This window comes from Leptonotus elevatus, chromosome 4 (assembly GCF_054856555.1).
Source record: "Leptonotus elevatus isolate MCC_2025b chromosome 4, RoL_Lele_1.0, whole genome shotgun sequence".
Classification (NCBI taxonomy): Eukaryota; Metazoa; Chordata; class Actinopteri; order Syngnathiformes; family Syngnathidae; genus Leptonotus; species Leptonotus elevatus.
The window spans coordinates 2439510-2460888 of record NC_141242.1 but is presented as its reverse complement, the minus strand read 5'-3'; the positions used below and the strand labels follow the sequence as shown (position 1 = coordinate 2460888).

At 37.2% G+C, this 21379-nt stretch overlaps 1 long non-coding RNA gene across 2 annotated transcripts in view; it reads right to left on the bottom strand.

Annotated features, from left to right (window-relative positions):
* The window catches only part of LOC147174986 (uncharacterized), a 63137-nt gene extending 41969 nt beyond the window's left edge, over positions 1 to 21168 (bottom strand). The window contains exons 1-3 of one of the 2 annotated variants that reach the window (XR_015094647.1): positions 21104 to 21168; positions 19924 to 19995; positions 2028 to 2108 (exon numbers count right to left, since the gene is read on the bottom strand). This is a non-coding gene — a long non-coding RNA (uncharacterized LOC147174986). Of the gene's footprint in view, positions 1 to 2027; positions 2109 to 19923; positions 19996 to 20294; positions 20506 to 21103 lie in introns of those variants that run through there. The other variant, XR_015094646.1, reaches the window with a different exon arrangement.
* Between the last annotated feature and the right edge of the window lie 211 nt (positions 21169 to 21379).

Below are 21379 nucleotides of genomic sequence, written 5' to 3'. Positions count from 1 at the left end.
TGATCTCGTTTTTTATTTTTGTATTTTAATTTTTACTTGTATTCATTCATTGTTTTTATTTCCATTTATATTTATTTTCTGTATTTAATTTTTAAATTATATATATTATATCCGCTTGTATTTTCACTTCTTCATTTATTTTATTTATTTATTTATTTATTCATTATTATTTTTAATTTGGGCAGTTTTGGTCCTCAATACTCACTTTGACAAAATGCTGCTGACTAATGTGTGCCATTGCTCTTACAATATGTGCATGTTCCAGGGAGAGTGTTCGTCATCATGCATTTACCTCACAAATCCAGACCGAAGAATATGCACATTTCTAAATAAATCCCACTTCATAGCCGTGGAAAAGAGAAGTGATCCGGGAGTCCCTGGCGGGGTTTCCGTGACTGTCACAATGCGCTGCTTAATGACTTCTTAGGACGTGATTAGAAGCGGTGAGCGATGGCAGGCAAAATAAGCACCTGTGGCATGAACTCAAGGCTGCAGCTGGCGGATGATTGACGGGCGTGTAAAGCGGAGTGTTGCCATGGTAACAAGAACCCGGATCGTCGGCGGGAGACCAAAGTTTAGACGCCAAGGTATCAGTGCAACTTTCAGCGTCGAAAATGTAAGCCCAGCCCCGTATTGAAAATAACTTCATGGCTTGCATCACTTGTGTATATTATTTTCTTATGTCACAAAAAAAACATGAAATCAATTTGATGGATGTTGGATTTTATCTCAATCCAATGGAACCTTGGTTGTCCTAGTTTTCGTACATGCACTCGGTTTTGGAATAGTTGACAGTGGTTGGTTGGTAGCAAACTCATCCATCTGCTTTTATGGCTTTTTATTACCTTTAATTTCCTGGAATCGAACAACCGTATACATTTTTTTGTGCTCCAGGCTGTTTTTGACTGATTATGCAAGACCCCGCAGAATATTGTGTTCCATTGCTATAAAAACATGGAACCTGCCAAAAGAAAGATGAAAGTCTCTTCTTTCATCAGGAAAAAAAAAGAATATTTCTATTAGTTTCCGTTTAGCAGCAATTAGCATTAAAATATAGCTAAGTTTCATCGTTATTCACAAACCTGTTGAAAAGAGCTTGTTTGCAATATGGCCCTGGTTGATTTCTTATACTCTGCTGCCACCTGCTGGCCGTTTTTGTAATAACTACCCTTGCTTTAAGCCACCTCTTCAGGTCAGAGGTTGCATCAAAGCCTTCTGTAAGCTCTAGCATTTAAAAAAAAACATTTTAAAAAAAGTGAAATATTTAAAATAGAATGTTTTTATAAATTTTTGGGAGCAAATGAGTTAATGTTAAATGTTGCTTTGATTTTCATACTACAGAGTTTTATTCAGACTTTTTGGAACGAACTATGAAAACCAAGGTTCCGTTATCATGGTCGTGAATTTCTGTTGTTTTTCCATATTTAATAAAAAAAAATATATATCTTATGTTAGCACTTGTGAAATTGAGCTTTGCTTGTTTAAAGTGTTATTTATATGTGCATGTTTTTGTTTTTTCTTTTGTATGTTGTTGAAGCTGTTGAAATATTTATTTGTTGAATAAAAACAATTGATTGGTGATGCATAAAGTGTTTTAGCAACACTCCTATTAATTTTGTAATGACTGACACAACGGAGATTCGCAACCTTTGGGACGTTTCACTATTGCTGTGTATTTCTCAAGAAATAGATTGAATCGAAAAGATATGTAATTTAAGATGTTGTTCACCCAGGGAGCAAATGCGCCTCACCGCAATTCTCAAAGCAGACCTCTTCAAATGTAAAGAGATAATTACTTAATGTCAGAGCAAGAACATTGAGCGGCTTGACTGAAAAGCTTTACGGCAGCAAATCGCCGAGTTCCGATTGTCCTTTCAAAAATGACAAAAACATTCCAAATCCAAAATGTTTTTTTTTTTTCAAACACCGCTGCCATCAAACGCTCCCATTGTTCCTTTGAAATGTCTTGTATACGTCAGGAATAATTTACGCTCAAGATCCACTTTAGGAGTTACAAGAAAGCTTACTTGTTCCACTTCACTGCAAGTCGCGTCACCATATTCCGTCTTTTAGTTGGTACGTAAAGAAACATTTGCAGTTGCTCCAGTCTAAAAAATAAAAATAAAAATAATAAAAAAGATTCGGAAAAGCCTTTAAATGACATCAAATTAAGGAAATTACAAGTTGTTGTTTAAACATTTTTTTTTTTACTAATTGACAACTTTTTGAAAATGGTATTTCAAGAGCCTTCTGTGACCTTCTCCAGCTTCGTTGACGCAATGATTATTATTGCCAATTATTCAGCTCATCAAGACATTTTTTTCAGTAAATTGATAATTGCGCAACTCAAAATGTTTATTGAGCACTATAAGACATCATTTGGCATTTGCTGCCATTCCACAATGTATTTAAATACATGCAAACGTACGGCATGCACGAACCAGCCTGCCTATTTTCTTTCATGCTCAATAGAATGTGAAAGTTAACGTTTACACAATAACAAAATATCAATAAATCCATTTAACCTTTAAATAGCATACATTTTTTGCGGGTTTTGGGAACAAAGTGTTAACTGATATTAAAAATGATAAATGGAGGTGATTGGGGTTTTCCGACTACCGTACGTCTTTGGCGGGGGAATCCAGAGGGACTTCTTACAACAGTCAATACACATTTTGTTCGGTTTAGGTGAACGGTATGATTTCATAGGTTTTTTGGTGAGCTAACAAATACACGCACGCACGCACGCACGCACGCACGCACATACACATACTCACCCACACACACACACACACACAAAAAAATATATATATATATATATATATTAAAAAAAATTAAAAAAATAAAATAAAAGAGCAATGATGATGACATTTCCGAATGAACAATACTGAGCTCTTAAAAAAAAAGAAAAAAATAAAAAATAAAAAATAAAAATAAAATACACATTTTGTACATTTTTGTTGTTGTTGTCAGGTTTTTTTGTTTTTTTTTAAGAGCTCTCCCAAAATTAACAAGCGCAGTTTTGGAAGAATGATCTGGTAAGAAAACAGCCACTCCATGAGCAACCACATTATTATTATTATGTTTTTTTTTAACCTGACTTTTCATCTCCACTGTATGCACCTTTTTGACTGATCTATTGTGCAGTCCTGCCTTTCACACACAGCGAGGTAAGATAAGGCTCCAGCTTTCCAACTTGAAAAAGGATAAGCAGGAGAAAAGGAAGAGATAAATGGATCAATTATAGCAATCTGGCGATAATCTTTGAGAACTTCTACGCCTTTATCTTCCAACGCTCGCCATCGAGACAAAAGCAGCGGGAAGGTAAAACTGTTTTTGCCAAATGTTTCCCCAGAGTGGCCGCACCTACCAAGCACCTATTGAACCTCTGACTTTTTAAAAGATCAGTGTGATGCTGCGGCAGCGTTCAGCCGCCGGGTTGGCCCAATGCAACGCAACCTTTTTTCGGCCTTTCATTCATCCATTTTGGATACTGAGGAAGCTGCCGTCCGTCCGTCCCGGATGAGCACGAAAGCAGGATGACATTTTAGTGCCCGGTCGATTATAAGGCAATAGTGACCTGAACATTGAGTAGGAATCCATCTTCAAGTCCATTCGTACATCTGTCAATTTTCTGCCGCTCGTTTTGTTCCGTGTGGCGGCTTGCCTGACCCAGCTGACTACGCAATGAACTGATTCCCATTCAAAGTCATAAGAGACCATAAAAAAATCACTTTTAACTCATTCGCTGCCGTTGACGGCTATAGACGTCAGAAATTCATTTGAACCATTTCTATGAGTTTAACATTTGTTCCACTTTTGTTAACAAGAGATATGAAAACCTAGAACTATTAAAGTCAAGCGATTAATTACAATTGAAAATTTCAGCCGATTATTTTTTTTTAATTATAACTAATCGCATGACTTCACTAGTTAACTCACGATTAATCACACATTTTATATCTGTTCTTAATGTAAATTTTTAACAAAAATCTAGGTTTCCATACTCTTATAAACAAAAGTGGGAATTTTTTTTAAACTAATAGAAAGAGTTCAAAATAATTTTTGACGTCTATAGCCGACAATGGCAGTGAATGAGTTAAAAACCATGACAATTTCCTTTTCTTTTAAATACATTTGGTAGCCAAACTCCATGGCTCAATGGTAGAGTGGTCATCTACCATCCGTGAGGTTGTGGGTTCGATCCTCAACCCTGGTGACCATGCGGAAGTGTCCTTGAGCAAGACGCTGAACCCCGACTTGCTCCAAGTTGGACCTGGCAGCAACCGACCACTATAACGCTCTAAAAACAGTTCAATATAACCCAACTATGGGTCAAAAATGGACCGATCCTCTACTTGGGTCGATTTGACACAACTTTAAGTCAAGAAATGACTCTTTTTGTGTGGAACAACTCTGGATCCATTTTTGATCCATAATTGGGTTATTTTTGACCCAACTGTTTTTAGAGTGTGGTATGTGAATGTGTCACGTGTATGCGGTTTTTAATCCAGTAAAAGTGCTTTGTGCACTCTAAAAACAGTTAGGTTAAAAGTAACCAGGGGGAAAAAAAATTATTTTGTAATACACTTTAATGTAAATTACAATGAATCCGATTAGTCGATTGAATAATCGATAGATAAATCGATTCTAAAAATAATCGATAGTGACAGCACTCGTCTCCAACCTTAATAAAGTGTCCAGATGAGATCACAATCACTATTTACAGTATCTGCGCCTGCTGTATAATTCATGCTTGATACGCAATTGGGAGGTAAATGTGTGAAATGCAAACCCTCTTGTCGCATTTAATTACTTGTCATCAATCAGCAGTAAAGGGCCCTTGAGGTGAGCGTGCCACATTTAATGAAGGTATCCTTCATCTCAGTGTGAGGTTTGGTCTCTCAGTAGCTATCAATTGTTTCACCTGGCATGTCGCTGTCATCTGCATTCGGTCAGCTTTCGCCGCTTCGACTAACAGACAAACGGACGCTGCTGGACGCTTGGTTTTTCATTCGCTTAAATGTCAAGGGAGGGAAGATGAGTTATTCACGCCTCCGATGCTTACACTTCAATTTGACCAATTCGTTCTTGTGTGCCGGCATTTTCTGGAAAGCATGGACACTAAAGACTCGTCCATTAGTGCTGGGTATTGAACAAGCTTAGAGAGTGCGCTTAAATAAATTTTTTTTTAATGAGTTTACATTTGGCTCATCCTCACTCAGATCAAATGTTCTCATGTGATGAGTTCATCTAGAGTCTTCAACGTGTTTGCTTTTGCAATGCGGAAAACACGAGGACTCCCCCTGGACAAAACGGGAAGGACGTTTATTTATTTTAGTTAACGAAAACTTACGACAAACCTAAAATTAAAAAAAAAACATTGTCATGAACAAAATAAAATAAAAACAGAAATGCTTTTTAAAAAACGAAAACTAACTGAAACTACATTTAATGTTGACAAAGCTAACTAAAACTAACTATAATTATAGCATAAATGTCCTTTGTTTTAGTCTTTGGTAATTCATTTAATGCATGAGCCTTTGGGGAGGATTTTAAATGTGATTTTAAGTATATGAATTTTGATATTAACAAGGACATTTGAAAGTGTGTCACACAGCGAAGTGATGTCTTCGAGCAGCAGCCAATAGAAAAGCACTTTCAGATGAAATCAACCCTCGGCGACAAATTTGCCTGCTTGACTTTTGGCTCCAATGACTCGGCTCGCCTGCTTTTTCATTTAACTCAGCTGAAAGGCAATGCTAGGTAAGAAATGTGTTACTTTTTTCATTGTTTAACTCATCCAAACCCAAAAACGCATAAATACGTTTTTCAATACGTTGTCCTGCACTCCCCAAAACATATTTACATTGTTTGTTTTGTTTATGCTAGAGCATACAGAAGGGCTTTGATGCAGCCTCTGGCCTGAAGAGGTGGCTTAAAGCAATGGTCGTTATTAGAACAAAAACGGCCAGCAGGTGGCAACAGAGTATAAGAGATCAACCAGGGCCATGATGCAACAAGCTCTTTTCAACAGGTTTGTGAATAATGATAAAAGGTTTATTCTAATGCTAATTGCTGCAAACGGAAACAGATTTTTTTTTCCTGATGAAAGACGAGACTAATCTTTTTTTTGGTATGTTTCATGTTTTGATAGCAATATTCTGTGGGCCTTAAAAAATCAATCAAAAAGCAGTAAAACATACGGGAGCAAAGAGGGTTGCTTCAGTGAAAATAGCTGGGAGTGAATGAGTGATTAAATATTGCGCATAAGTAATACACATTATTCAAAAAAAATCTAATACTGAAACTAAATGAAAACTAAACGTTTTTTGAAAACTAAAACTTATAAAAACGAACAGAACCACCCTGAAAACGAATGAAAACTAACTAAATAAAAAAAAACAAAGCTCAAAAATTCCAAAACTATAATAACCACCGGTCGCAGCCAAGATTCAAACACCAAACCGCAGAACTGCAAGCCATTTGCGCTCACCACCACGACAGCATAATCCCCAAAAAATGCCATTTTACTCACAGCGATATGCTTTAAAGTGTGATTTTCCAGCAAGTCTCCAGGAAGGTGCCTCTAATAAAGTGCTATAAGCACAGGAAATGAAGAGTGAGCAGCCACTTCAAGCGAATAAGACGCCACTAATTTGCGCTTTCCCCACCGGGAGCAAGAAGCATCCAAACACGCGATTGCGGTAATCCCTGCATATGAATGCAAACGGCAAAAGGAAGTCAACGTTTGTGGCTCTTTCAATGGAGAGAAATACAAAACAATCACAAGACATTTATTATCTCGGGCAGTTCATATAACGGGGATTTGGATTACTCGACAGGTTAATATATTCCATTTCCTCACCCGCTGCAGATTCAGCACAGAATATTAATTTGCTTTCTGCGGCATTTAATTAAAGCCAGGTTTGCATGTTTAAAAGAGAGCATGAAGGTCAATCAGCTCGGATGGGTTGCAGAGGGCATCGTTTAAAAATAATAAGAATTGTTGACTGGCAAATGAGCAAAAATAATTACAATTCCATTCGAGCTGACATGGTCGGCTGTATTTAAAGTTTAAACTCAGAAGTTTAAATGAGGTCTGCATACGTGTCGTCATTTGTTAACCACCTTTTGTCATTAAAGCTTTTCATTGTTTTTATTAGGGATGCTCAATTTTTTTTCACACCGTTTCCTGTACGAGTACTCAACTCTTGACGAGTTACCGATACGATACATACAATTTACAATTTAAAGAAATACCTATGTATCGCAATGTCGCATTTCCCACTCTTAAAATTGCATGAAATTAATGGCATCTTTTTTTTATTCTTCTAATTTCTAATTTCCAGCTTGTGGTTGTAAAACGGCCACAAGCCATCACGAATGTCGGTACCTAGAAACAAGGTATTTTATTTATTTTGCTCATAAAAGCCATTTTGCATACAATAAAAATGAATTTCAAAACATCGATTAAGATCAAACAAATAATCCACTGGCCGGAAAATAAGAATTTTTTATTATTATTATTATGATGATGATGATGATGTCCTCCTACCACAAGTGAAATCTTAGCCCCGGTTGCAGAAAAGACGGCTTGAACTGATCTGGTCAGATTTCCGATTCAAGGCAAACCACAGGGAGAATTGCTTTGATGTTTTTACACGATTAATCGTGTTCCGAAAGGGGGCCCATTGTCATGACTACAAATGTGAGATTGGGTTGGGAGTCCAGAATGATGGCAAGCTGACATGAACAGCCTCTGTTTGACACAAGCATCGGGAGGCGTCTTTGCGGTGCTGCACGCGCGCCGCAAAGGGATCATTTATGATACAGTTTACATTCTTGGCCTCAACATATTTGTGTGGTTGCATACAATGTGCGTGCATGCATAGCCAATTTGTAACCACGCTGCATACGGGTCTTTAATATTGAAGCGCAGTACTCGCTTTAAAAATAAATACAGAGGTGCCTTGAGATAGGAGTTTTTCCTTAGGAAGGAAAAAAAAAAAAAAAAAAAAAAAAAGAGAGATAGGAGTTTTTTGAGATGTGAGCCTATTATTTCGGCCCTTTTTTTTCTCCGTTGACTTGCAAGCAAAAAATTGAGATACAAGCACGTTATTGTGGCGGTGAACTCAAATTCATCTGGCTGAAGTGCGCACACCAAAACAAACAGAAAAGTATGCCAAAAATGTGTCTTTGTTTTTTTTTGTTTTTTTAAACATATTAATTATTGTGGGAATGCTCAGTGGTGCAATTGGTAAAGTGCATTGTCCGGTAACCAGGAGGTCATCATTTCATAATTTATCTCTCAATTTACTTCATAAGCATTCCACATGCATTCAAATCTCAGCATTCAGCTTTCTGCATTCCCGTGCAATTTCTCCGGGAATTGCACTTGGTCTCGTTAATTACATTATTATCGTATGTTTTGATAATGTACAATATTAGAGTTTTGGCAAACACATTCCAAACATTTGTGTTTCTTTTCGGGGAGGGGGGGGGGGGGGGGGTTGTTGGAACGTATTAATGGCATTTCATTTATAGTCGACGAGGAAAGACGATTTGAAATATGAGAGTTTTGAGTTACGAGCATGGTCATGGAACAAATTCAACTCCTATGTCAAGGCACCACTGTTTGTTCAGATGTCACCGAGGATGAGAATCCACACCAGGGAACTTTCGCATTACTTTTTCATTCATCTTTACCTGGCAATTTTTTTTTTTTTTTGCATTCCTTTCCTGCATGCTAACAAATTCCCATGAATTCCCTAAAGGCAAAAAAAAAAACCATTTAAACGGCTTGTTATGCACTCCCGCGCTTCAATTCCCTCAGCTGTCCTGCCAACCGCGGGGGGGGGGGGGGGGGGGCGGCTCGATATGTCGAGAATGCTGAAGATGGAGGATTTATCGTGTCACAGGGTTTCTCACTATAAGAGAGGGATGACACACTCTTTCATTGCGGATGTTCTCCTCTTAAGACTCAAACGTTGACAAAATGTTATACAGCAAATGGAGTACAATTTGGATTGCAGAAGGATGGACGGATATGAGTGATGTCATCACACTGTATCATGAATTATTATGGCAACTGTAATGTCTTTATTTTATTTAAATGTCCTAATACGTTTTTTTTTTTTCCAGGTTTTTTTGGTGTGTGTGTTTTTTTTTTACTAAACAATTGTTTTATGACTGTTAGCTTTGGATCAAGTCTTTGACAATCACCGCAGCTTTTAGTTTGATAGTGGCTAACATCGACTTCCTAGTGACCTCCCAAAAGAGTGAAGTTTAATGATCCTCGTTTCCTTTGTGTACACGATGCGCCTGGCAGTTATTGCTTGGCAAGCCTCTCTTCACAATATGTTGTCATCCAAAGCTTGAGACATACATTACGTTTTCTTCTTAGCATACCAACGCTGAACACTTTGGAAAGGGGGGGGGGGGGGGGGCTCTCAGAACACATATGACACCAACATGCATTTTCAATGCATGATTTTTGCAGGAAAACATCTTCATCCCAGCATGAATCACACTTTGTAGCATATTTTAGGAAGAAGGAGAGCAACCACTTTGGTAGGGAACATATAATCTGTAAGATCTATATGTAAATCCATAATAACATAGAATTGCATGTTCCCCCCCCACCCCTCCCCCCCCCCCCCTCGGTATGACACCATGTTGGCAGAGTGTGTAGGGCTCAGTCATAACAAAAAATGTAAACATTGGCAACACTGGATTACCTACCATTTTGGGTCATTTGAATATTTAAAAATACATTTGAGATATGAGTCAGTCTGTGACCACACTTGGAGCTCAAAATGTATCTCAAATCATCTTTACTTATTGAAATGAACGGAATGCCATTAAACTGTTTAAAAAAAAAAAAAAAAACAACGTCAATGTTTTCAGGACGCCGCAGTATCTGTTTACATTTGGTGGTCGACCATTTGAGCTCAAATATCAATAATAACAGCAACATCACATAACATTGATGCTAATTGCTAGCATTTGTTAACATTGAACTAAACATAATTTCCTAAGGCAATGCTATGTGTTTTGGTTTAAATACACACATAATGTTTGTAATTGATCTGCCAAAGTGTTGTTTGTTGTGGCGTGAATTGAGTTGACTGTCACCCAACACCGCTTTTATCTGAAATCTTTGCTCGCAAGTCAAAGCAAAAAAAATTGGCCAGATAACGTTTCATATCTCAAAAAACTCATAAATCGTGTTGCTCTCGAGACACGATTGACGGATGTGAGAAGGATGAGATGTTTATTCTGTAGTTTGTAAGGGATCTGCTGAGCTAAAATGAAAACACACAAATGTATATGCAGAGTAAAAAAAAAAAAATGCTTTTGGTCACGCATGCAGGGATCGTGAACGCATTCTTCACAAGCTCCACTTGGCCAATAATTTTTTGCACGTCAATTTGTGACGCCATCACGCATAAAACACATTTTCTGCGTTAAAGCCTCGGGCAGTGCAATTTTGTAATCATTCGGGTATAACATGTGTACTAACATCGCAGGGGCCTAATTAGCCACCAAAGTCTTTTTTCAAAACTGCAGCTGATTAAAATGATGTCTGACATTAAACCGAGTTTAGTTTTTCCAATGTGACTGCTGATTGGCCATCTGCACGACCACCTTTTGTTTAGTTCAAAACACTTGAGACTTTCTTTAAGGTCATTATGCGATTTAACAAAGGTTTGAGTGCGTTTAAAATTACCTACATTGTTGTCGGGGTATTATGAGAGTTCTCGTCTTTTCGCCATTGTTTGGAAAACAAATGATCTATCTTGTAATGGCCAGTGGTTGTTTGTTGAAGAGCAGAGGCTTATCAAATACAGCACAGGCAAAAAACAACTTGGGGCGTGACAGGACTTGTAAATAAGCATCAAGTCCCGGACAACGCTGACAACTGGCGAATCATCATTATCAGAAAAAAAAAATAATCAGGGACACTCGCGGAATCTAATCAGATTTAAATTGTAGGGTTGCGGATTTAGTGTCGCCAGCATACTTTAAAACAAGGATTGCATGTATTTTATATTACGGCAGAGTATTAGGGCAAAAAAAAAACTTGTAAACTTCATAAAGTGGTAGATTTGGGAGAAAAAAAGCTCAGAAATTTACGAGAAATACACGTAGTGTGTCGCAGCTTTAAAAAAGTGGCAAATTTGCCATTTTATAAAGTTGCAAATTTACAAAAAAAATTCTAGCAAATTTGCCACTAGAAAGTGGAAAATTTGCGACAGTCTATGTCTCGTAAGTTTCCGAGTTTTTTTCTCGCAAATCTGCCACTTTATAAAGTTGCAAATTTACACGTTTTTTTCCTCTTTATAAAGTGGCAAATTTGTGAGTTTTTTTTTTTTTATTGCCCCAACTATAAAAATTAAAAAAAAGTCAATTTATACGTGGCCCTAAAACGCCGTCGTATTTTATAATACTGAACTGCTGATTTTTTTCTTTACTAGCTTGCGAGTGAAGTGACGTCCGCTGTGCAAGACAATTGCGGTCTTGAAATTCCATGCATGGTTGATGTGCTTTGAACAAAGCATAAAAAAGGCGTCTGGATGATAAAAATGTAAGGCTGGATTTAAAAAAAAAAAAAAGAAAGAAAAAAATGCGCCGTTTCCAGGGATTTAATGTAATTCTTTGCCATCCAGTATGTTCTCAGTTTGAATGCATTTGCTGCTTCACATGAATTAATGCTGATAAGACTTTGAAGCTGACAAGCAATCATATAGAAATGACGCATTTGTGAAATCATTTCAATAATTATTCGCACATCCCAATTTTGTTGCATTGTCTGTCTGACAGTTAAATGTGGCCATCAGGCCTCTGTTTTGACTGCACATTATGACTCCAGTAAAATACAGTCCGGCGTCTTCGTCTTGCGCAACATATGAAGAAAACTGCAACTGCTCAAGTTTTTTGCGAGGTTTCGCATTCAGTGCATTCAAAGCGTTCAGTGACGAGATTAGTTCTGATCGAGTTGTGATAAAATTGCTATCTCGCCTCCGTTGTCTCCAAGCTTCCAATTCCTCCCAGTCTACAACAACATCGCTTCTTCCTCATAACACCCTGATATATTTGTCTGAAACTTGGAAAGATGGATTTCTCTTGTGCGTGTCTCCCCACCGAAAATGAAAAAAAGCAGATTTCCCCTCAGATGCAAAACTAAATCAGAATAAAAAAAAGCAGGCTACATCCATCTATTGAGAATATTGGCTTTATTATTTTTTGTCATCATGGTTTCAAAGTCCCAATTTTTTCATATTTCCACGATGCCCACTTGCAAATAGATAGCAAAGCGATTGAGATTCCCTCATTGTTATGTTATGTTACCGACTCAGCCAACTGGGATTTTTTTCATTTTGTTTAGCGCCAAACAAAATGTTTTTCACAAGATTGCTATAATGAACGAATCTAACAAGAAGGAGAGAGGCTTCAAGCTGTCAAATTATAATCAAAACTATGAACGTTTCAAATTCAATTTTCTGATATGTGCTGCACTCTGGCAGATTTAGCAGGCTGTTTACGTTTTGTTGGCTAAGCGCTAATGTTGATGCCGGCTTGCCAATTCCATCGTCTTTGTTTCAGCTCATTCACTTGCAGTCATTTTCACCGAAGCAACCCCCTTCGCTCCCGGCTGTTTTACTGGATTTTGACTGATTTTGCAAGGTCCACAGAATATTGTGTTCTTTTTTTTTTTTTTCTTTTTTTTTTTTTAAGAGCTCAGTATTGTTCATTCGGAAATGTCATCATCATTGCTCTTTTTTTTTTTTTTTTTTTTTTTTTTTAATATATATATATATATATATATATACACATATATACATACATATATACATATATACATACATACATACATACATTTTTTTTTTTGTGTGTGTGTGGGTGAGTATGTGTGTGTGCGTGCGTGCGTGCGTGTGTTAGCTCACCAGAAAACCTATTAGAAAAAAAATCTCATACCGTTCACCTAAATCGAACACCAGGAGACCCGAGGGGACCGAAGAAAACCAAGGAAGGTGAAATTTGTGTTCTATTGCTATCAAAAAAATGGAACATACCCAAAAAAAAGATGAGTCTCTTCTTTCATCAGAAAAATTATATTTCTATCTGTTTCTGTTTTGCAGTAATTAGCATTAGAATATAGATAAGTTTCATCATTATTCACAAACTTGAGATTTGATACATTTTGTTTTTGTTGTGTCGTTCGTCTGTTGCAGGATTTAGGATTTAGAAATATGAAGATCTTAACATTCCCTCCGATATTTACAGACTGCTTGCACTGGTCGACAGAACAATGAGATGACTTTTTAATTGAATTGATTTGAGATTCCGGCATGGTTGAAAATGAAAAGTTGATGGGATTTGAAAAAAAAAAAAAAAAGCGTCAGGAGCTCAAAACCTCATACAAGAATCTTCTCTTGATTAAAGATAAGCCTTTGGCTTTGATGCACGGCACCATCTATCAAACTTTTAATTACAAGTTGAACATTATTAATAGAAAGAGCATTTCCCATTTTGGAATTTGCATATAGAAATGACGGCCCCAAAAAAAAAATTTAAAAATGTCATCAATACTAGCAGCAGATGTGTGCTGATTATTCCAAAGAGGTCCGGGCTAAGTTCCAGTGTGGGAAAACAAAGCAAAAGCCAGGCAGCTATGACAACGTTTCATCTGCTTGAGAGCCACCCAAGCAACATTTGTTTGCCCTGAGGGTGATTGATGAGACGCCAATACGGTGAAAAGGCGGCAGAAGATGCTTACGAGATGGCGAGGATGAAGTGGCCACGCTGATCAAGAGGAACGCCCAAGGAAGAACTAATTTTCTCTACCTTGTCGAAAACAAGTCAGGATGAAAATGAGAGATTCTCAGCGGCAACCCTGATTTAGGGACCCCGGGACCGTTTCCCCACCACATGACGCTGTTTTTGTACGCTACGGCCTCCAAGTGCAACACTGCAACATTTGGACTTCGACTATGGAATGAACTTGTGGGAAAATATGCATCAAACCAACCGTCATCAATGTTATCAATTCTTGCCACAAATAGTGAAGTTCGTGTCGATCAGGTCTTTTTAAAGGGTAGGGCACAAACAATAGTTGTACTCTACTGAAGTAGTCTAACATATCTATACTTTTTGACAGTAAGGAATCATTTTTACTTACTACTAGGGGTGTCAGGCGATTCCGATTTTTTTATCGTAATTAATCGCATGACTTCAATAGTCTAGTTAAATTTTATTTAAGTTTAAAATGTACAATAAAAAGTACAGTCAAAAATGTTTTTGCTTTCTTACTCTTGTTAACATAAAAGTGGATTTTTTTTTTAACCTATAGGAATATGGCTGCATCTTTTAGTCATTGATACAGTAATTTCATGATAATTCATAAAATTGAGTTAAAATATAAAATGATTTTTCTGCCACTAGATGGCATAAATGCATTTGTAATACGTTGGTGACAGCTCAGTGCATTTTTTTTTTCATATTAAGTGCTATCTAATCTTGAACATGAAGTAACTTGTGAAATTCTGCACATTTTAAAAAATGATAAAATACAAGTTGATCCCAGTCCCCACAAATATATGCATTATTATTACATTTATTACTGCAAAATCTTTATGCGGACGTGTCTGCTGCGTTGCGATTTCCAACAGTACAGGCTTTCCAAGTAAGCGGCGGTCATTAATCACGCGTAAAATTAGAAGCATTAAAGGAACTTAAATTAACTCAACGCACTAATTTTGTCACCCCTACTCACTACTTAAATTTTTTTTAACTAAATATTTTTGTTTCTAATGAACTTTCCTATGAATCTGTTACAAGTGTGTCAGTCTTCAAAAAGTAGTAATCATCACTGTCCAAAAAACAAAACAAAAAAAACATGTCTCTAAATTGACAACAAGTACAAAGATGTATTTGTGTTTAGTATAAATGTGCAGTTGTTGCTCATGCTTTTTGTTGGACGGCGACATTGTGCTTAAGGCAACGAGCTCCGACCAGAAAATCTGACCTTTTTGTACAATGCTCATTTTTGGGATCATCATCGAGTACCTTGCACAGGCCGGCTCCCGACTCCTACGCTCACAATGCAACATCGAGGACGATCCGGTTTTGTGAACGCTACCGCACAGCTTGAAACGGAAGAAATCCGCCGTTTGAGGTCTCACTCTTTACATGATACCGTCGAACATCCGCCCACAGCGCTGCGGCCACCACCTTAAAGACGGTTTTACAAGCCTTTTATCTTGCGCGTATGCGTACGCGGGCATGCGCTATGCGATATCGATTGCTTTGTAGTGCATTGGAAGCTCTCATGTAACCCTCGGACATGATTATGCTCTCAGTCAGAGGAGAATCTGCTTCTAATGGCTGATTTCTATGGAGGACCAAAATGGCCAAAATTGAACACAAATAAATGACGAAAAATGACAACAAAAACGGATATAAAAAAGTATAATTCAAAAACTAAATACAAAATAATAAATATAAATGGAAATAAAAACTATGTATATATATTAGGGATGGGAATCTTTGAATGTCTCACGATTCGATTCGTTTCCGATTTTTGGGTCTGCTATTCGATTCAGAATCAATTTTTGATTCAAAATGATTTGATTGACAATGATTTTTGCTTTAATCTGTAGATGTGCAAGGAATTGTAATGATCTAATGTAATGGTCTGACTCGCTAATGCTAATTAGCGCGCTACTCGCGGCACTTTTATCACTCAAAAGAATGGCTCCACGCTGCAAAAAAAAACTTTTATTGGAATAACTTGATTGTGACTTTTTCCTTCTACTCTCTAATGTGGCTACAACTTAACAGTGTATCACACCGCGTGGAACCACACTGCCCCTCAGTGGCCAAACCGGGTACAACATGAACAGTGCTCCAAATAAAGGCATACAGTATAAAATAATTTAAATAAAATCGATATTGGGACATTTCGGACAATACACTTATATACACATAAATAAATAAAAGTAAAAATTAATACAAAAACAAAAAACGAGATTCAAAAAATAAAAATAGATATAAAACTAAATAAATACAAACATAAATATATAAATATAATTAAATTAATAGATTTTTAATTTGTTGTTTTTATTTCCATTTATATTTATTGTTTTGTATTAAATTTTTGAATTATATCTTTTATATCCGTTTTTATTTTCACGTTTAGTAATTTATTTATTTATTCATAATTTTTTGGGGGCAGTTTTGGTCCTCCATAGATTCCCTCACATCTCTGCTCCTAAAGCATCGTGCATTCCGGCAGTCCATCCATCTGGTAAACAGTCTGTCACATCATCAGGAGCACATCATCTTAAGAAAACCCCTCCAGGAAGTCAAACATTTTCCCCCAGTTGGATTTAAAAGAAAAAAGAAAAAAAAGAAATGATGAGATTTTGGGTGTCCAAACGTTCAGTGGATATATAAAAAGTCTACACACCCCTGTTCAAATGCCATATTTACAACCTTTTCCACTATTATTGTGACCTAACCTATGCACCTCATTTTTCTTAAGAGGGGAAGGAAAAATAAAAAAGTGAAATGATGTAGTTGCATAAGTATACACACCGTCTTTAAAGTGGGATATGGCTGTGTTCAGAAAGGACCAATCACATCGAATCTCAGGTTAACTAGGAGTACACACCTGCCACCATTTAAAGTGCCTCTAATTAACGCCAAATGAGGTTCAGTTTTTCTAGTTGGCTTTTTCTGTCATTTATCTTGCCTTCCAGAGGAAACCTAAAAGTTTTGTGTGTGAGCCGACCGTTATTTGGGACACTAATTCCCACCACTTCCATTCTGAAGAAAAATAGTCCTAAAGTGAAGCACGGTGCGGCACCATCATGCTTCACTATAGGTAATGGTATGATGTTCTTTTGGTGATGAGCAAAAACACATATTTTGGTCAAAAGGTTCAACGAAAAAAATTGGGGGGGATTGTTTTGCAAATGACATTTATTTGTTAGATGAAAAAACAGTGCTTGGAGAAGTGAAATGAAAGTAATAATACACATGGTGACAATTGTTAGAAGTTCTAAATAATCTATTAACAGTTTGTATGTTTAGAAAAATGTTTTAATTAAAAAAGTGAAATAGTCCATCTAGTGATACATACACAAACCAATCATTGCCTAAATATAGTTCTGTTGTATTTAACCCTTAGATTCAAATGAGCATTTAACATGCATTTTTTAATTAAACCTGTATGTGCAATGCATCTTAATTGAATCATTAAGTTAATTTAAAAAAAACTATTGTGTTTCAAAGTTGGTCGGCAATGATAGTGGAGAAGCATTGATTGAGATACTATAGAACAAGTAAGATATGCGTTGTGGCTGTTTATCCTCAAAAGCATTGATCCGCTCGCTAGCAGTTAAATGGAAAAGATGCCATCTTTATTTCAAATGAAGTGGCAACGAGTATTGACATGAAGTGTGTTGATTTAAAAAGGACATTTGTTTTGCACCCGAGCATATGATCATTGCAGAAGTGCTGCATTTGGCCACGCGGATGACGCGACGTGATCGACGTGGCAAAATGGATGGAAACGTATCAAGGCAGCGGACGGCAAATTACCGGCTGTACATGTTGACATTTACAGAACGCGCCACTTACGGCTCTGCGTTCGCTAATTAATTCATCGGCACTTTCCTACGGATGAAACATCGCGCTTTCCGCGCCCACGTCCATACGTGCAGCTGATCATCATTGCCACCCGTCTGACGCTGCGCGGCGGCGCAGTTGCTAACGTGCATTGTCCAGTAAACAGGAGGTCGCAATCCCACCTTTTGACGGCGCAAATATATACACGGCCGTTATGCTAAGTGATATATACGTGTTTACCGACTGAATATCATATCAGGAAATGGATAACACTTTCACTGAAGTGATTAAATGCACACACACAAAAAAAAAAAAAAATATATATATATATATATATATATTTAAAAAAAAAAAGAGCAATGATGATGACATTTCCGAATGAACAATACTGAGCTCTTAGAGAAAAAAAAAAAAAAAAAAAAAAAAATGCACGTCAGCTTTCAGCATCAGATGACACTTTTCAAAAAAAAAAATATACGCCATGAGCCGTGATTTTGAACAAGTCAAGTTAGGTCAGTGCTTAGGAGAACCCGGGTTCAAACCCCGCTTGGACCACATTTTGAGTACATTCGATGGTTCGATACCAAATGACTATCATATCAGGAAATGGATGATAATTTCTCTGAAATGATTAAATCCCACTTTAGACAGATTGCAGTTCAAGTTTTCTTTTAATTCATTTTGTCATTTAACTACAATTAGAAATGTGTCATTTGCACATAATTCATCTTCACTTCACGAGAACATGCATTCCAATTTTAGCATTCAGCTTTTCAGCATTCCCACGCAATTTCTGCAGAAATTGCCCTTTGTCGAATTCATTTATTATTTATTATAATTGTATAGCAAAAAAACACCACTGCCTGCCTGCATACTTTTTTTTTCCAATTATAATTGATTTGTGTTTTGAAATCAGAACACATTTGAAAGTGTGGAATTGTGAGTGGAGGTTTCACTTATGTGGTCAATGACATTAGCACGAATCTCTGAAAGTCTCCAAATCCTCCTCTTGACCTTCACCACCGCGGACAGTTCTTTCTTTCGAAGTCAGAACCTTTACAATACCGTATGGCATTCCCATGTGACATCATTCATCTCATGCTAATTTGCATAGATTGATTGACAGGCGGGCTTGAGATGTGTCACATGTCTTAAGTTAGCTTCAAATAGATCACCCATGAAATGCGTCACGCTGGATTGCATTGAACATGCGCCGTAGAGGGCAAAACGCATCAGCGTGCTAAGAGAACGAATCCAAGGTCGCGACTGGCACGGGTTTGCTTCTATACAAATAAATTCAGCGCCCTCGTCGACTAAGCCCCGCCAGGTTTGGATGCGCTCCATTTGAACTTGACTCAGGCATGTGTGGACAAGCTTCTTTAAACCTCGTGAACGTAGCTACCCCCCGCGGGAGAAAATGCTTTGGGGACGCACATTCGTTTGTAAGTATTGCATGGAATGACATCATCAAGCCAATACATTTGCACAAAGCTGATGTGCATTGCTTTCATTTGGAATCAAATGTAAAGAAAGAAAGCCAATGCACACTGAGCTAATTTTTTTATTATTATTTTTTGTACAGCTTCAATATTAAAGACTAGTGGAGAAATGCGTGAATATGTGTTAAGGCTGCTGCCATTTTGAAAGGCAGCCAGCAAATTAAGATGGAGTTTGATCACCTTCCACCGAGTCGGGCCGTTTGTTGTTGCTGTCTTGGGCTTGACCTTTGAGCGGCTGGCTCGTTTGCCCAAAATTGGATTTGTCATTTGAAAATTTCAGCGATAGCCAATTGGTTTCCGCCGCGCAGCAGAGCAATTAAATGGGCCGCTACGCTACCCGCTGCGCCGCTCGTTCCGGGTGAAATGCACCTTGAAATAGATGTCATTGCATTGAACTCACCACATGTATATTAGACTCGGCTATCTGAGGAATGGGATGGCTACTTTCCATTCTTTTTTTTTTTTATTGACTGGAGAAAAGTAAATGATTAATTGCCTTTTGAATTGGGATGGTACCGCCTTTCCAATCCAATGTTGGATCGAACAGACAGTGTCGCGCAATTTCCCACCGCTGATGGCATGTTTGTCTTTTTTCCTTTTTTTTTGGACAGCAAACTCGCCGTGCTTTTCATTTAGACTCAATTGCTTGAACGCATGATTTATAAAAACAATTGATTTACGGCAATGGACACAATTCTCAATAATTAATGAATTGATAGTACATTATTATTATTGCATACCCGTCCCTACTATAACAAATTGCCGATATGTACAGTAGCTGTGTTACCTCATTAGAAAAGAGTTCCCATCCACGAGGGTGTGTGATGAAATCAGGCCATGAGACAAGACTGCAATACGCCTAAAGCAAGAGGGGGGGTGGAAAAAAAGACTTCAACATACGTGAATTTTAAATCATTTAGAAACAAAATGTTTGATAAACTAATGTCGAAATTTTCATAAAAAAATGACTTTTTGTGTGTCTCAGCAAGAGGAAGTATTTCTATTCCATACATGATCAATTTATATATATATATATTATTATTATATTATATATTATATGTTTGCATTGCATCATCCTCGGGCTCTCAAGAGAAAAAACACAAGTTATACTCTATAGGAAGAAAAAATATTACACATGGAAAGGAAATCATTTTTCACCTGCAGCCAACGATTTCAGCTGAGTTACAGGAGATTGAATTGCTATTTTGGGTCTGATCCGTGCCGCTTATGATCTCCATAGCAACAGAAACAGAAGATGCGCAACACGTTGGTCCAAGATGCTCTTAAACTTCCAATGACAAAAAAATGAATTCCAAAATACTGCAAGTCAAATCAAAGCTAATTATCAACCTGTCATTGTGGAGGATCTCCATCGGCAGTAGCCTTATCGAATCATCACATTCTCCTCTCTATATTGGACCTTTGAGATGATTAAACACGGACAGGATATTATTAGTCACACTCATTTAGATGAACAAGTTCGATGTGAATAGACTGAGGTCTTAAAAATTACACCCCCCACCCAAAAAAAAAAGAGAAAGAAACAAAAAAAAGGGGAAATAAAAAATGCAATAGAGTGTGGGCAACCATGAACAATTTTTGCTTTGTTTGGAAGGGAGCGTTTCACAGCTGGTTACAACTATAAAGCTAAAGGTCTCTATAAATAAAGTTGAGTTGTGTGAGGCACAATTTGACTTAACGATATCTGCCTGCTCTTCTTTGCAAAAGCAAAGCATGTATCAATAGCGACTGCATCTCTTGCGTATTAGCATTATTGAGGGCATCCAACATATTTTACATTGGATTTTAGGTCCGGCCTCTGTTTTGTCACTGATTTATTGATTACACTTATTTGGTGATAGCGCAGAAGAAAGCATATTAAAACTTCTGTATATACATTTAAGCATCACCGAGGATATAAACACAATAAAACTCAAGGGCTTATTTCCATTGTGGTCCTCACTCACAATCAAACTCCCACAGAGGAAGACCAAAGTCAAGACCCGGCGGATCTGCCAAGCTGGCATGTTAACCAATAGTCCATCGGGCTGCCAACTACAAAAAAATGAAAAAGCACAAATATGATAATAGCAGTTAGTAATGAAAATACAAACACAATTGGAAAAAAAAAAACGATGTTAAAGACAGGTTGTGTTAAGTCACCTTTGTATATGAATGGAGAGTTAGGTTGATATATACGATTGAAAAAAAGGAAAACGGATAAAAAAGGAAAATACGGTATA